Source organism: Mustelus asterias, chromosome 5, assembly GCF_964213995.1.
Source record: "Mustelus asterias chromosome 5, sMusAst1.hap1.1, whole genome shotgun sequence".
NCBI lineage: Eukaryota > Metazoa > Chordata > Chondrichthyes > Carcharhiniformes > Triakidae > Mustelus > Mustelus asterias.
In genome coordinates this window covers 18,101,771-18,119,161 of record NC_135805.1, presented here as the reverse complement: position 1 = coordinate 18,119,161, position 17,391 = coordinate 18,101,771, and positions in this window count along the sequence as shown.

Sequence of the window (17,391 nt, the reverse complement as noted above, 5' to 3'; positions counted from 1 at the left end):
ACGTTCAAAGACTATTTCCTCGGGTGGATGGAGCTATTACAAGGGGGCATAACTATAGGGTTCATGGTGGGAGATATAGGAAGGATATCAGAGGTAGGTTCTTCACGCAGAGAGTGGTTGGGGTGTGGAATGGACTGCCTGCAGTGATAGTGGAGTCAGACACTTTAGGAACATTTAAGCGGTTATTGGATAGGCACATGGAGCACACCAGGATGGTAGGGAGTGGGATAGCTTGATCTTGGTTTCAGATGAAGGTCGGCACAACATCGTGGGCTGAAGGGCCTGTTCTGTGCTGTACTGTTCTATGTTCTATCCTTCCTATAATGCGGCGACCAGAACTGTACGCAATACTCCAAGTGCGGCCGCACCAGAGTTTTGTACAGCTGCAACATGACCTCATGGCTCCGAAACTCAATCCTTCTATCAATAAAAGCTAACACACCGTACGCCTTCTTAACAACCCTATCAACCTGGGTGCCAACTTTCAGGGATCTATGCACATGGCTAGTCTAGTTCTGGTCAATGGTGACCCCCAGGATGTTGATAGTAGGAGGTTCAGTGCTTCTAATGCCATTGAATGTCAAGAGGCGATGGTTGGACTCTCTCTTGTTGGAGATGGTCATTGTTTGGCATTTGTATGGTGCAAATGTTATTGAACGACTTGTCAGCCCAAGCGTGGATATTGTCTTCAATTGGGCATGGACTGCTTTAGTATCTGAAGAGTTGTGAATGGTATCGAGCATTGTGCAGTCATCAGCGAACATACCCACCTCTGACCTTATGATGTAAGGAAGGTCATTGGTGAAGCAGCTGAAGATGGTTGGGCCTAGGACACTATCCTGAGGAACTCCTGCAGTGATGTCCTGGAGCTGAGATGATTGACCTCCAACCACCACAACCACCTTCCTTTGTACCAGGTATGACTCCAACCAGCAGGAGGTTTTCACCCTGATTCCCATTGATTCCAGTTTTGCTCGGGCTTCCTGATGCCGCACTCTGTCAAATGTGGCCTTGATGTCAAGGGCTGCCACTCTCACCTCACCTCTGGAATTCAGCTCTTTAATCCCTGTTTGAACCAAGGACTGTAATGGGGTCAGGAGCTGAGTGACCCTGGCGGAACCCAAACTGGGCGTCACTGAGCAGCTTATTGCTGAGCAGGTGCTGCTTGATAGCACTGTTGATGACCCCTTCCATCACTTTACTGATGATCGAGAGTACACTGACTGGGTGGTAATTGGCCGGGTTGGATTTGTCCTGCTTTTTATGTACAGGACATACCTGGGCAATTTTCCACATTGCCAGGTAGATGTCAGTGCTGTAGCTGTACTGGAAGAGCTTGGCAATGGGTGTGGCAAGTTCTGGGCACAAGTCTTCAGCATTGTTGCTGGACTGTTGTCAGTGCCCATTGTCTTTGCAGTATCCAGTGCCTCCAACCATTTCTTGATATCGCATGGGGTGAATCGAAGACTCCAGCTCTGATGAAGGGTTAACTAGACTCGAAATGTTGGCTCTATTCTCTCTTCATTGTTTTTCCTATCACTGATGTTAGGCTGATTGATCTACAATTCCCTGCACAGTCCCCTTAACTATAGGAGTTAAAGTTCAGACCTGCTGAGATTTTCCAGCGTTTTCTGCTTTTGTTGTGGTTCGAGACTGTGATGCTGGGGACCACTGGAGGAGGCTGGGATGGGTCATCCACTCAGCACTTCTGGCCAAAGATTGCTGCGAATGCTTCAGCCTTATCTTTTGCACTGATGTGCTGGGCTTTTCCATCACTGAGGATGGGGATATTTGTGGAGCCTCCTCCTCCAGTGAGCTGTTTAACTGCCCAGCACCATTCACAGCTCAGTGTGGCAGGACTTCAGAGCTTAGATCTGATCCATTCGTTGTTGGATAGCTTAGTTCTATCTATCACTTGCTGTTTTTGCCATTTGGCATGCAAGTAGTCCTGTTTCGCAGCTTCATTTTTAGGTATGCCTGGTGCTGCTCCTGGCATGCCCTCCTGCACTCTCCATTGAACCAGGGTTGATTCCATGGCTCAGTGGTAATGGTTGAGTGGGGGATATGCCAGGCCATGAGATCACAGATTGCATTTTATTACAGTTCTGCTGCTGTTGATGGTCCAAAACGTCTAATAGATGCCCAGTCTTGAGTTGCTAAGTCGGTTCAAAGTCTGTCCCATTTAGTATGGTGCTAGTGCCATACAACACAATGGAGGGTATTCGCAATGTGAATAGAATAGAATAGAATCCCTACAGTCCAGAAGGAGGCCATTTGGCCTATCAATTCTGCACCGACAACAATCCCATCCAGGCCCTCTGCTACTAGGGTCAATTTAGCATGGCCAATGCACCTAACCTGCACATCTTTGGACTGTGGGAGGAAACCAGAGCACCCGGAGAGAACCCACGCAGACATGGGGACACTTGTATCCACTCAATAAATCTCTCTGCCCTCAACTTCCCTCTCCCATAGAACCAATGAATCCCGACAGGGCAGAAGGAGGCCATTCGGCCTATTGAGTGGGCGCCAGGCCCAATCCCTCAGCCAATCATCTTAACCTCACACACTTAACATGGCCAATCCACCCAGCCTGCACATCTTTGGACTGTGGGAGGAAACCGGAGCACCCGGAGGAAACCCATGCGGACACGGGGAGAATGTGCAAACTCCACACAGGCAGTGACCCGAGGCCGGAATTGAACCCGGGTCCCTGGCGCTGTGAGGCAGCAGTGTTAACTACTGTGCCACCGTGCCGTGAAGGCAGGATTTTCATTGAATCATAGAATCCTACAGGGCAGAAGGAGGCCATTCGGCCCATCGTGTCTGCACTGACCACAATCCCACCCAGGCCCAATCTCCATAACCCCATGCTTTTACCCTAGCTAGTCCCCCTGACACTAAGGGGCAATTTCGCATGGCCAATCCACCTAATGATGTGGAGATGCCGGCGTTCCACACAGAGAATCTCCCAAGCCGGGAATTGAACCCAGGTCCCTGGCGCTGTGAGGCAGCAGTGCTAACCACTGTGCCACTACTTTATCTCTACAAAGATTGTGTACTGGTCACTCCCATTGATACTGTTGTGGACAGATGCATCTGCAGCAAGCAGGTTGATGAAGATGAGGTTAAGTATGTTTTTCCCTCTCGTTAGTTCCCTCACCACCTGCCACAGACCCAGTCTATTAGCTATGTCCTTTAGAAACTGGCCAGTTCACTCTGTGGTGTTATGACCGAGACATTCTTGGTGATGGACATTGAAGACCTTACCCAGAGTACTTTCTGTACACTTTCCACCCTCAGTGCCTCCTCCAAGAGGTGTTCAACATGGAGGAGTATTGATTTATTAGCTGGTGGGCAATGGTATGTGGTAAACGGCAGGAGGTTTCCTTGCCCTTGTGCATGGGGTCGTGGAGTCCAGCGTCAACGTTGAGAATGCCCGGGGCAACTCCCTCCCAACTGTGTGCCACTGTGCCACCACCTCTGCTAGGTTTACGCTGCTGGTGGTACAGGATTTGCCCAGGAATGGTGATGATAGTGTTTGGGACATTATCTGGTGAGGTATGATTCCATGAGTATGACTATGTCAGGCTGATGCTTGACTAGTCTGCACGACAACTCTTCCAATTTTGGCCCCAGATGTTAGTAAGGAGGACTCTGCAGGGTCGACAGAGCTGGGTTTGCTGTTGTCTTTTCTGATGCCGTGTGGTTCATTCAGTTTCATTCCTTTTGTAGCGATTGAATACAACTGAGTGGCTTGCCAGACCATTTCAGGGGGCAGTTGAGAGTCAACCACATTGTGTGGGTCTGGAGTCACATGTCGGCCAGACCAAGAAAGGACGGCAGATTTCCTTCCCTAAAGGACATTAGTGAACCAGATGGGTTTTCACAACAATCGGCAATGATTTCACGGTCACAGCAGGACTTTTCATTCCAGATTGAGCTTAAATTTTGCCATCTGTCAGAGTGGGTTTTGAACCCAGGACCCAAGAGCATTATCCCAGTTCTACAGATTCATAGCCCAATGACAATACCACTGCACCACCGCCTCCCAAAATTGAGGCTAAAACATTGTACATTTTCAAGAAAGAGATGTAGCTCTTGGGATGAAGGGGGTCAGAGGATATGGGGGGAAAAATGGGAACTGAGTTACTGAGTTGGATGATCAGTCATGAGTACACTGAATCGTGGAGCAGGCTTGAAGGGCCAAATGGCCTACTCCTGTTCCTATTTTCTATGTTTCTAAGTTTCAACCCTACCTCGTCCCCTATCTGTCTCTGCATCTAGACGAATACATGAATAGGATGGGAATGGAAGGATACGGACTCTGTAAGCGCATATGGTTTTAGTACAGGCAGGCATCATGATCGGCGCAGGCTTGGAGAGCCGAAGAGCCTGTTCTTTGTTCTTTGACTCCCGGGGCAACACTCTCCCAACTGTATGCCACTGTGCCGCCACCTCTGCTAGGTCTACCCTGCTGGTGGTTCAGGACATACCCAGGAATGTTGAACATGATGTTTGGCACATTATCTGGTAAGGTATGATTCCATGAGTATGACTATATCAGGTTGTTGCTTGACTAGTCCAGCCCCATAGCCCTCTGGGATTTCTGCACTCATCTAATTTCCACTTAGTAAGGAAGTTAAAACTAGAGGACACAGCCTCAAAATAAAGGGGGGTCGGTTTAAGACAGAGTTGAGGAGGAACTTCTTCTCCCAGAGGGTGGTGAATCTCTGGAATTCTCTGCCCACTGAGGTGGTGGAGGCTACCTCGCTGAATATGTTTAAAGCGCGGATGGATGGATTCCTGATCGGTAAGGGAATTAAGGGTTATGGGGATCAGGCGGGTAAGTGGTACTGATCCACGTCAGATCAGCCATGATCTTATTGAATGGCGGGGCAGGCTCGAGGGGCTAGATGGCCTACTCCTGCTCCTATTTCTTATGTTCTTATGTTCTTAATTCTAACTCCTTGTGCACCTCTGGTTTTTGCTGTCTGACTGGTAGCTGTGCTTTCTATTGCTTAGTTGCTGAATACTGGCATTCGCTCGATAAATCTCTCTGCCCTCAACTTCCCTCTCCGATAGAACCAATGAATCCCGACAGTGCAGAAGGAGGCCGTTCGGCCGATTGAGTGGCACTAGGCCCAATCCCTCAGCCAATCATCTTAACCTCACACATTTAACATGGCCAATCCACCCAACCTGCACATCTTTGGACGGTGGGAGGAAATCGGAGCACTCGGAGGAAACCCACGCAGACACGGGGAGAATGTGCAAACTCCACACAGACAGTCACCCAAGGCCGGGATTGAATCTGGATCCTAGGTGCTTTGAGGCAGCAGTGCTCCCTTCTTGAGATGACCTAATACTAATAACTCCCTATGTAATTCAGTGTCAAGTTCTGTTATACTTTCTTCCACCTTCTTCTGTCGGGAAAAAGATGCAAAAGTCTGAGATCATATAGCAACCGATGCAAGAACAGCTTCTTCCCTGCTGTCATCAGACTTTTGAATGAATCTACCATATTTTAAGCTGACCTTTCTCTACACCCTGGCTATGACTGTAACATAACATTCTGTACCCTCTTCTTTCCTTCACCCTATGTACTCTATGTACGGTATGTTTTGTCTGTATAGCATGGAAGAAATAATAGAATCATAGAACCCCTACAGTACAGAAGGAGGCTATTCGGCCCATTGAGTCTGTACCGACCACAATCCCACCCAGGCCCTATTCCCATAACCCTGCTAATTGACCCTGACATTTACCCTGCTAATCCCCTTGACACTAGGGTCAATTTAGCACCTAACCTGTACATCTTTGGAGTGTGGGAGGAAACTGGAGCACCCAGAGGAAGCCCACGCAGACACGGGGAGAACGTGCAAACTCCACACAGACAGTGACCCAAGTTGGGAATCAAATCCGGGTTCCTGGTGCTGTGAGGCAGCAGTGCTAACCGCTGTGCCACTGTGCCACCCAATATTTTTCACTGTATATAGATATATGTGACAATAATAAATTAAATCAAATTCAATCAAATCATGAGGGTTCTTCATGAATGGTATATTTTTGTCTGTATAGTGCGCAAGAAACAATACTTTTTACTGTATCCAATACAGGGAAATGATGGCCAAATGGTATTATCACTAGACTAGCCTATTAATCCAGCAACTCAGCTAATGTTCTGAAGATCTCGGTTCGAATCCCGCCACGGCAGATGGTGGAATTTGAATTCAATAAAAATATCTGGAATTAAGAATCTACTGATGACCATGAAACCATTGTCGATTGTCGAAAAAACCCATCTGGTTCACCAATGTCCTTTAGGGAAGGAAGTCTGCCGTCCTTACCTGGTCTGGCCTACATGTGACTCCAGAGCCACAGCAATGTGGTTGACTCTCAACTGCCCTCTGAACAAAGACAACTAGGGATGGACAATAAATGCTGGCCAGCTAGAGACGCCCATGTCCCACAAAATGAATAATAAAAATACTAATAAATCAAATCAAATAATTGCCTCCATTTCAGTTCCTGAAAAGCATTAACTAAAATTTTATTGTTTGATGGGATTGCCAGGATGGAGGAAGATGAACCAAATAGGCCTCCATCTCTTCTTCCATCCTATAAAGTTCCATTATTGCTCTTGTCCTACAGTGGTGGTCAGAACTGATCTTTTTCCTGTTCCATTTACTACCGTACACACCCAAAGAGCTTCCCCCTTATCAGATCCTTAACAGTGAACAAAAAACAGTTTCTGTTCCAGTCAAATTCAGACAGCACTCCCTGCTTCAATCCCAAGATTTGTTTTTTGTCAGATAAGTTTCCACATGGCAACGGCCAAAACATTTGCTGCAGCGTGAGTCTCTCTGGCAGCGCTAGTGCAGCAGGGTGTTTGGAGAAAGATGTTCTCTGTTTTGCTTAAAACGAAACTTGGTGGAAACTCCCCACAGGAGCCAAACCTCCCCTGAAAGCCAACTCTGATTTACATACAGGCTGTTCGCAGTCGCAAGGGTGGTTATTTTGCATGCTGGATTTTCCCCAGGATACGATGAACCGCCAACCACGTCCCTGTTCTTCCATCGCCAATGCGCCCAGTTTTGTGGCATTTTGGAATGCCGATTCATCCAACTGAGTAGCATGTAGTGTTAGAATGTAACCAATGATAACACTGGGTCTACACTGAGTAGACTGGGGCTATACTCATTGGAATTCAGAAGAATGAGGGGAGATCTTATAGAAACATATAAGATTATGAAGGGAATAGATAAGATAGAAGCAGGGAAGTTGTTTCCACTGGCAGGTGAAACTAGAACTAGGGGACGTAGCCTCAAAATAAGGGGGAGCAGATTTAGGACTGAGTTGAGGAGGAACTTCTTCACACAAAGGGTTGTGAACCTATGGAATTCCCTGCCCAGTGAAGCAGTTGAGGCTACCTCATTGAATGTTTTTAAGGTAAGGATAGATAAATTTTTGAACAGTAAAGGAATTAAGGGTTATGGTGAGCAGGGCGGGTAAGTGGAGCTGAGTCCACAAAAAGATCAGCCATGATCTTATTGAATGGCGGAGCAGGCTCGAGGGGCCAGATGGCCTACTCCTGCTCCTAGTTCTTATTATGCTCCTTTTATCTGCTATAGTGACCAATGGTAACATGCTGTAAGGGTCAGCCGACCCAGTAAATTATGTAACCAATGACAAAATGATGTGGCGGTCAGCTGACTCAGTATAAACAAGAAGTTTGTGGGAGTTTGGAATGGCCCAGGGTGAGGCCTCAAGTGTTGGAGTAATGATGTGTCTTTATTAAACCTTTTTTCTTTGATTGATAAGTTGGAGTAAGTTTTGTTTCATTTTATTGCCTGCAACTGAAGGGTATCCTCTGCTGGATCAACATGCAGGTGCAGCTCCTGTCACTCCGCTGAGTAATGATGTGGAGATGCCGGCTGGGGTAAACACAGTAAGAAGTTTAACAATACCAGGTTAAAGTCCAACAGGTTTATTTGGTAGCAAATGCCACTAGCTTTCGGAGCGCTGCCCCTTCATCAGCTGGAGTGGAGAAATGCTCACAAACAGGGCATACAGAGACACAAACTCAATTTACAGAATAATGATTGGAATGCAGTCTTTACAGATAATCAAGCCTTAAAGGTACAAACAATGTGAATGTACACGGTACCTACTCTTGCAACTCGGCCAACGTTGTCTACCTGATACGCTGCAGGAAAGGATGTCCCGAGGCATGGTACATTGGGGAAACCATGCAGACGCTACAACAACGGATGAGTGAACACCGCTCGACAATCACCAGGCAAGACTGTTCTCTTCCTGTTGGGGAACACTTCAGCAGTCACGGGCATTCGGCCTCTGATCTTCGGGTAAGCGTTCTCCAAGGCGGCCTTCACGACACACGACAGCGCAGAGTCGCTGAGCAGAAACTGATAGCCAAGTTCCGCACACATGAGGACGGCCTCAACCGGGATCTTGGGTTCATGTCACACTATCTGTAACCCCCACAGCTTGTCTGGACTTGCAGAATCTCACTGGCTGTCCTGTCTGGAGACAATACACATCTCTTTAACATGTGCTTAATGCTCTCTCCACTCACATTGTTTGTACCTTTAAGACTTGATTACCTGTAAAGACTGCATTCCAATCATTATTCTGTAAATTGAGTTTGTGTCTCTGTATGCCCTGTTTGTGAACATTTCTCCACTCCACCTGACGAAGGGGCAGTGCTCTGAAAGCAAGTGGCATTTGCTACCAAATAAACCTGTTGGACTTTAACCTGGTGTTGTTAGACTTCTTACTGTGTTTACTCCGCTGAGTTGCCAGTCTCAGATCATAGACCCATAGAATCATAGAATCCCTACAGTGCCGAAGGAGGCCATTCGGCCCATTTAGTCTGCACTGACCGCAATCCCACCCAGGCCCTCTCCCCATAACCCCATGCATTTCCCCTAGCTCGTCCCCCTGACACTAAGGTCAGTTTAGCATGGCCAATGCATCAAACCTGCACACATCTTTGCATTGTGGGAGGAAACCAGAGCACCTGGAGGAAACCCATGCAGACACGGGGAGAACGTGCAAACTCCACACAGACAGTAACCCGAGGCTGGGAATCAAACCTGGGTCCCTGGCGCTGTGAGGCAGCAGTGCTAACCACTGTGCCACCATGCCGTCCCAAGACGCACTGCTGTAGAAACATTAAGAATGGCTTCAACACCGGTGGCCTCATCTCTTGTGCAACAGAGATTGAGAGCGTGCGAACTAAGACTGGGAATAAATGTTAAGTGGATAGAAGGTCACCGGCATCACAAAAGGCCCAACAGTACTTTGGGTTCATGTCACCTTGTTAACTTTGTCAGTTCTTATTTCTAACATTGATGGTGAGTTCCCCGAGTGTCTGCCCATATAAGCAAAAGGACAAACCTAACCTAGTTAGTTAACTATGACTGTCTGTGGGATCAGGCTGTGCATAACCTAACTGTTGCTTTTACCTACATAACATAGTCACTATTCATCGAAGGCAATCCACTGCAAGTGAGGTGCTTTGCCTGTTTATGATGAATATGGTTGCATGCTGCAGTACACGATCGGCACGTTGGCACAATGGTTAGCACGGTTGCCTCACAGCGCCAGGGACACGGGTTCGATTCCTGGCTTGGGTCACTGTCTGTGCGGAGTTTGCACATTCTCCCTGTGTCTGCGTGGGTTTCCTCCGGGTGCTCCGGTTTCCTTCCCACAGTCCGAAAGATGTGCTGGTTGGGTGCATTGGCCGTGCTAAATTCTCCCTCGGTGTACCCGAACAGGCACCAGAGTGTGGCGACTGGGGGATTTTCACAGTAATTCCATTGCGGTGGTAATGTAAGCCTACTTGTGACATTAATAAATAAACTTAAGGGCCGGAATTTTGCCACCTTGCCCGCCAAGGGAATTGGAGGGGTTGAGGCGTGGACCATGGAAAGGTCCGTTGACCTTGGGCGGGAATTTACGGTTTTGGGATGAGCGAGGCCATAAAACCCCGACCAAGATCTCTCTTGCCCTTCAGATTAGCACCACAGGATCTTGGCCCAATTTTCTCATCCCAAATACAGCACCTTTGTCAGCGCAGCAATCACTCATTACAGTTTGAGAGTTTCAGCTTAAAACTTGCGCTCAGCTTTCTGGAGTGGAACCTAAGTCTACAATCTTGTGAGTCAGAGGTAAGAGTTTTACCACTGAGCCAGGTTTGATGGTCTTACATGTCACACAAAAAGGAATTTGTTTACAATAATACATATAATTTACAATTAAGCTGGAGTTTATGGAATGACACAATTTATTTGGTACAGGTTTAGACTTGTAATTCTGACACACATCCAGGTGTCCCGCCCAGCATTTTTCTGAAGATCTCATCACTTGTGGCTGGGTCCATTGAGCAGAGGCTGTCAGGAACAGCACAGAATGTACAAAACCTATAATTCTCCTTCTTTTGGGGAAGGTTTACCTCTGCAAATATTTTTTCTTCCAATGATATCAGCAGTAGGTACAGCGACCACTTCGGGGAACTTGCTTTGAAGTGTCCAGTGAAGTGGAAGGGAGGGGATGGGGCAACATGAATAGGCAGCACGGTGGCACAATGGTTAGCACTGCTGCCTCACAACGCCAGGGCCCCGGGTTCGATTCCCAGCTTGGGTCACCGTCTGTGCGGAGTCTGCAAGTTCTCCCCATGTCTGCGTGGATTTCCACCAGGTGCTCCGGTTTCCTTCCACATTCCAAAGTATATTTGTTCATTTATTTTTTATTTATTAGTCACAAGTAGGCTTACATTCACATTGCAATGAAGTTACTGTGAAAATCCCCGAGATTTGTGGGTTAGGTGGCTAGGCCACGCTAAATTGACCCTTGGGAGTTAGTAGGGTAAATAAGTAAGGTTATGGGGATAGAGCTTGGGTGGGATTGTGGTCGGTGCAGACTCGATGGGTCGAATGGCCTCCTTCTGCACTGCAAGGATTCACTGTAGGCATTCTATTCTATGAATGGGCTAAGGGGCAGAGAAGGCAACTTAAGTGTGAGGGAGGTACAGTTATGAGTCCAAGTGTGTTCTTCAACAGTTTCTATTCTTCGAACTGTATATCTAAACATATTTCTCTTGCAATGCCTGATTCATCAATGGCGAGTCATTTCCCCTTTGTGGTGGAACAAGACGCAATGTAACTGAAAAACAAATGGAAAAAACCCACACGGAAGTGAAAATTCTTCATGTTACACATTGCAGTTGCAATACAGTGCAGGCGTCACTATTGACCTTACTGTCTCTTCTCCATTGCAAAATATTTACAACATAGTGTGCTAAGAATTACGCTGACAACCAATTTAAGGTTGTGGGTCAGGCTCGCAGTGTGGTATATTTGTGTGCACTGGGAGCCACATACATTAATACACCAGGTTCTTTCCTTTGCATGACAACACATTGCGTCAGTTTCAGCTAAACAAAATAAGTGACGGCCATTTGCTGGTTCATTCCCCAGGGCAATGCGTCGACCAATCAGGGTCAAGCTGTCCGCCTTAACTTTTAAGCAATGCTTAGCAGTTAACTGACAGTCACTATTAACTGGTGCGTTTACCATGGCAATACCTCTACCAATCAGAGTCCATAGAATCACTACAGTGCAGAAGGTGGCCATTCAGCCCATCGAATCTGCACTGACTCTCCAAAAGAGCATCTTATCCAGACCCACTCCCCCTGCTCTAACCCCATAAACCTACATACTTACCATGGCTCATTCACCTAAACTGCACATCTTTGGACTGTGGGAGGAAACCAGGGCACCCACACAATCAGCATTCCCTTCTCACGAAGTATAATTTGTTGTTTTCCCCTTATATTGGTATTCTTGCAAAGTGTCCTGATGAGTGTAAGATGAAAAACTTCAACATGTCTCTTTTATTAACGCTACTCAAGATGAAGATGCTGGATGTGGTGCCAATCAAGCGGGATGCCTTGCCCTGGATGGTGTTGAGCTTCTTGAGTGTTGTTGGAGCTGCACTCATCCAGGCAAGTGGGGAGTATTCCATCACACTCCTGACTTGTGCCTTGTGGATGGTGGACAGAGTTTGGAAAGTCAGGAAGTGAGTTATTCAACGCAGAATTCCCAGCCTCTGACCTGCTGTGGTAGCCACAGTATTTATATGGCTAGTTCAGTTCAGTTTCTGGTTAATGCTAACCCCCAGGGCATTGATAGCGGGGTGATTCTGCCATGGTAATGCCATTGGAAGTCAAGGGGCGATGGTTAGATCCTCTCTTGCTCACAATGGTTGTTGCCTGGCACTTGTGTGCATGACAGTTATGTGTCACCTATCAGCCCAAGCAAAAGGCTGTTATCGTATGTTACAGTGGTTATTGTATTATTATTCCATGTCTTTCACTCATATATTTGTTTATATCTCTTCTTTCCTTTCCAGTGTTGTGTGATCTATAGTTTATATTAGGAGCGTGACCAATCCCTTCCTATCACTTCTTTCAATCAACATGAATTCAGTTACCTCCCTACTTTTCTTCGGCCACCATGTTATCTCTTCATTAGGACAGCTACCACATCTTCTCCCCTTCCTTCCCTATCCTTTCTGCTTGACCTGCAACATCTGAATGTTGTAACTGGGGAGTGGGGTCCCCAAAGATGCGCTGGGGACACCCTTGTGGGAGATCTAGGGTACCAGCAACATTAGACACTATAGTCGACTTGGGTACAAGCAACTCGACACACTAAGAGTACTCAACCTTGCAAGCTTTAATTACTTGTGCACAAGGAGAAACAGACTTGCAGCCCTCTTCAGAGTGTTTCTGATGTTACAGACAAACAACTTGGCAATTATAGTTAATTACAAATGAGAAACAAGCAATTTTTCTAATCCTTCATTTGCATACATATTCACCAGTCATACCCTAGTATTTTGCCCTTAATCGATGAAATCTGTCTCCTGCTAATACTTTATTTGCTTAGCATGTCCCCATATCCTGCCTTTGGTATTCTGTTATGGAAAACTCTGATTTTTCTCATCTTCTGGTGAAGGCCGAAAAACAGAATGTTTACGGGACGTATGCAGGTGAAGATTAGCCGTTCATGCTAAATACTCAAACGCGGGCCCCATTGAAGGCCTATGTGTGCTGATAAGCATTTTCCATTGCTTGACAGAGATTTATGGAACTTTAATTTTAAATATTTAACTTGCACACTTCCCTCCTTTTTGTCCTCCACACCTCCACTACTGATCTTTGCAACCCCCTCACCACCCACCTGCCGATCCCAATACGGAGATCCACAGGTTAGGATCGAACACCAATCTCCCAAAAAGTTTAAACTTGCATCGGGCAATTGCTGTGCACTGGAGACCATCCAAAAGTACAATGATAAATCCCAAACTTCGGATATTTCTTAGAAACCCTACAGTACAGAAAGAGGCCATTCGGCCCATCGAGTCTGCACCGACCGCAATCCCACCCAGGCCCTACCCTCTTATCCCTACATACTTTACCCACTAATCCCTCTAACCTACGCATCTCAGGACACTAAGGGGCAATTTTAGCATGGCCAATCAACCTAACCTGCACATCTTTGGACTGTGGGAGGAAACCGGAGCACCCGGAGGAAACCCACGCAGACACGAGGAGAATGTGCAAACTCCACACAGACAGTGGCCCAAGCCAGGAATTGAACCCAGGTCCCTGGAGCTGTGAAGCAGCAGTGCTAACCACTGTGCTACCATGCCGTGACTGTCTTATAGCAATAATTACCCAGGGAAAAGTTAAAAGAATTAAAATCATTTCTAACTCCTAGGTAGCAGTGGTACTGTCCACCTGATACCCAAACCACCTGACCCCCATACCCCTCACTGGTCACCTGTCATCCCACCGAACACCTGACTCCCCTGACCACTCGACCTCCGCTGACCAGTACTCACTGACCATCCCGCACTAACCACCCAACCCACACTCCCAGATGGCAACCCCCACTGGCCATTCAGAAAGGAGTGTGAATACTCTCCACTTGCCTGGATGGGTGCAGCTCCAATAACACTCAAGAAGCTCAATGCCATCCAGGACAAAGCAGCCCACTTGATTGGCACCCCATCCACCCCCTTCATCATTCACTCCCTCCACACTGATGCACAGTGGCACCCGTGTGTACCACCCCCAAGATGCACTGCAGCAATTCACCAAGGCTCCTTCGGAAGCACCTCCCAAATCCACCTAGAAGGACAAGAGTAGCTGATGCTTGGGAACACCTTCATCTGAAAGTTCCTCGCCAAGGTCACACACCATCCTGATTTGCAACTATAATATCATTCCTTTGAATTTAATTGAATTCATTTATTATTGTCACAATTATTGGATATCCCTCGCCGATCCCAACACAGAATTATTGGATATCCCTCGCCGATCCCAACACAGAGGCCCACAGGTTAGGATCGAACACCATATTGTTTCTTACGTGCTATACAGACAAAGCATACCATTCAAGGAAAGAAGAGGATGCAGAATATAGTGTTGCAATTACTGATCGGGTGAAGAGAAAGGTCAGCTTAATGTGTGATAGGACCATTCAAAAGTCTGATGGTAGCAGGGAAGAAGCTGTTCTTGAGCCGTTGGTACTTGTTTTCAGACTTCTGTATCTTTTTCCCGATGGAAGAAGGTGGAAGAGAGAATGTCCGGCATGCGCGGGGTCCTTGATTATTGTGGCTACTTTTCTGAGGCATCAGGAAGTGGAGATGGAGTCAATGGATGGGAGGTTGGTTTGCATGATGGACTGGCTACATTCACGATCCTTTGTAGTTCCTTGCAGTCTTGGGCAGAGCAGGAGCCATACCAAGCTGTGATGCAAACAGAAAGAATGCTTTCTATGGTGCATCTGTAAACATTGGTGATAGTCGTAGAAGTCACGCTGAATTTCCTTAGCCTCCTGAGTTAGTAGAAAGTAGAGGCTTTGGTGGGCTTTCTTAACTGTAGTGTTGGCATGGGGGGACCAGGACAGGTTATTGGTGATCTGGACACCTAGAAACATGAAGCTCTCGACTATCTCCACTTCATCACCTTTGATATAGACAGTCCTCCACTGCGTTTCCTGAAGTTGATGACTAAACATAATTAAAAAGCATCTTCCATGGAATGTTGCTTGCATTGTTTAATGAGGCTGCTTGCCTCAGGTTTAGCTCCTTTTTAAATTTTTATCCTGGCCAGCTGGGTTTCCCCGACTCAGGAGAATGGGCAGCTGAAAGAACAGCTCTCCAGAAGAAATCAGTAGCTTACCAAGCAAGTGATTCTTCCCAGCATCTCCAAGCTAACCCGATTCCCTCCCATCGCATAGGATGTGGGCATCGCTGGCAAGGCCAGCAATTGTTTCCCATCCTTAATTGGTCTTGATCTGAATGGCTTGCCAGGCCATTTCAGAGGCAACCACATTGCTGTGATCTGTAGGCCAGACCAAGTTAGGACGGCAGATTTCCTTCGCTGAAGGACATGAGTGAACCAGATGGATTTTTGTTACAATCAATGATAGTTTCATTGGCTTCATTACTAGGTTTCAATTCAATATTTATTAGTTGAATTGAAATTCCCCGGATACTGTGATGGGATTTGAAACTGTGCCCCAAAGCATTAGCCTGGGCTTCTGAATTATTAATCCATAAGACCATAAGATATTGGAGTAGAATTAGGCCACTCATTCCCATTGAGTCTGCTCCGCCATTCAATCATAACTGATAAGTTTCTAAAACCCATTCTCCCACTTCTTCCCCGTAACCTTTGATCCCCTTACCAATCAAGAACCGATCTTTCGCTCTCTTAAATACGCTCAATAACCTGGCCTCCACAGCTTTCTGTGGCAATGAATTCCACAGATTCACCACCCTCTGGCTGAAGAAATTCCTCCTCATCTGCGTTCTAAAGGGTCGTCCCTTTACTCTGAGGCTGTGCCCTCGGGTCCTAGCCTCTCCTACTAATGGAAACAACTTCCCCATGTCAATTCTATCCAGGCCTTTCAGTATTCTGTAAGTTTCAATGAGATCCCCCCCTCATCCTTCTAAACTCCATCGAGTACAGACAGAGAGTCTTCAAATGCTCCTCATCTTATAGAGATCTATAAAATAATGAGGGGCATAGATCAGCTAGATAGTCACCATCTTTTCCCAAAGGTAGGAGAGTCTAAAACTAGAGGGCATAGGTTTAAGGTGAGAGGGGAGAATTACAAAAGTGTCCAGAGGGGCAATTTTTTCATACAGAGGGTGGTGAGTGTCTGGAACAAGCTGACAGAGGCAGCTTTCAGAAAGCATTTAGACAGTTATATGTTAAGATGGCTACAGAAGGATATGGGCCAAATGCGGGCAATTGGGACTAGCTTAGTAGTGCAAAAAGGGCGGCATGGATAAGTTGGACTGAAGGGCCTGTTTCATGCTGTAAACCTCTCGGACTTCATAACCTCCTCTGGACCCTCTCCAAGGCCAGTGATGCTACCATTATACCACCATCTCCTACAATAACTGTGGTACTTTAGTGAGCAGTAACTCGACGACCTCGATATCCATTTTGCCTGGCAGTGGACAGTATAACTCCATCAGTATAGGAATGCCTTCATTTTTTATTTCCTGTTGCAGTCGACAGCTGGCCTGCGTATGGGTTGTGTTATCACACATTCCAGCACTGTGACCAAACCACATCAAGACTTTCAATTAATTATCTGGAAGACTGGTGGTTGTTATGTTCTTTTCCGAATGGATTCTTTGCATCTCTTCAACTGACATTGAAGAGCAGTGAGTTCTGTGCCCAGAGCATGGGTGATCTCTCTTCAAACTCAAGGGTGGTCTGTTCGTGTGAGAGTCAGAGGGCAGAATTTTCCCATTCTGCCTGCCACCGGAATTGTAGTGGGCGGGGGAGGTGGAGGGCAGGGAACCATGGAATAGTCCGTTGGCAGCGGGTGGGATTTTCCGGTTTTGGAGCGAGCGCGGCTGGAAAATCCCACCCAGAGTCTTAGCACAGTGAGAAAGAAAAGAAAAGCGAGTATTTCCATTCCTTTCAAATCCTATAACTTTTGAAATGTAGCCACAATTGTAACAAACTGCGGCGAGCAAGGTGAGTGGTTCATATTCAAGAGTGGCAGGGGGCGTGGAGGGAGGGGGGTCAGAGAGTCATAGAGGTTTACAGCATGGAAACAGGCCCTTCAGCCCAACTTGTCCATGCTGCCCAATTTTTACCACTAAGCTAATCCCAATTGCCCACGTTTGGCCCATATCCCTCGATACCCATCTTGCCCATGCAATTGTTTAAATGCTTTGTAAAAGACAAAATTGCACCCGCCTCTGCGACTACCTCTGGCAGCTCATTCCAGACACTCACCATCCTCTGTGTGAAAAAATTGCCCCTCT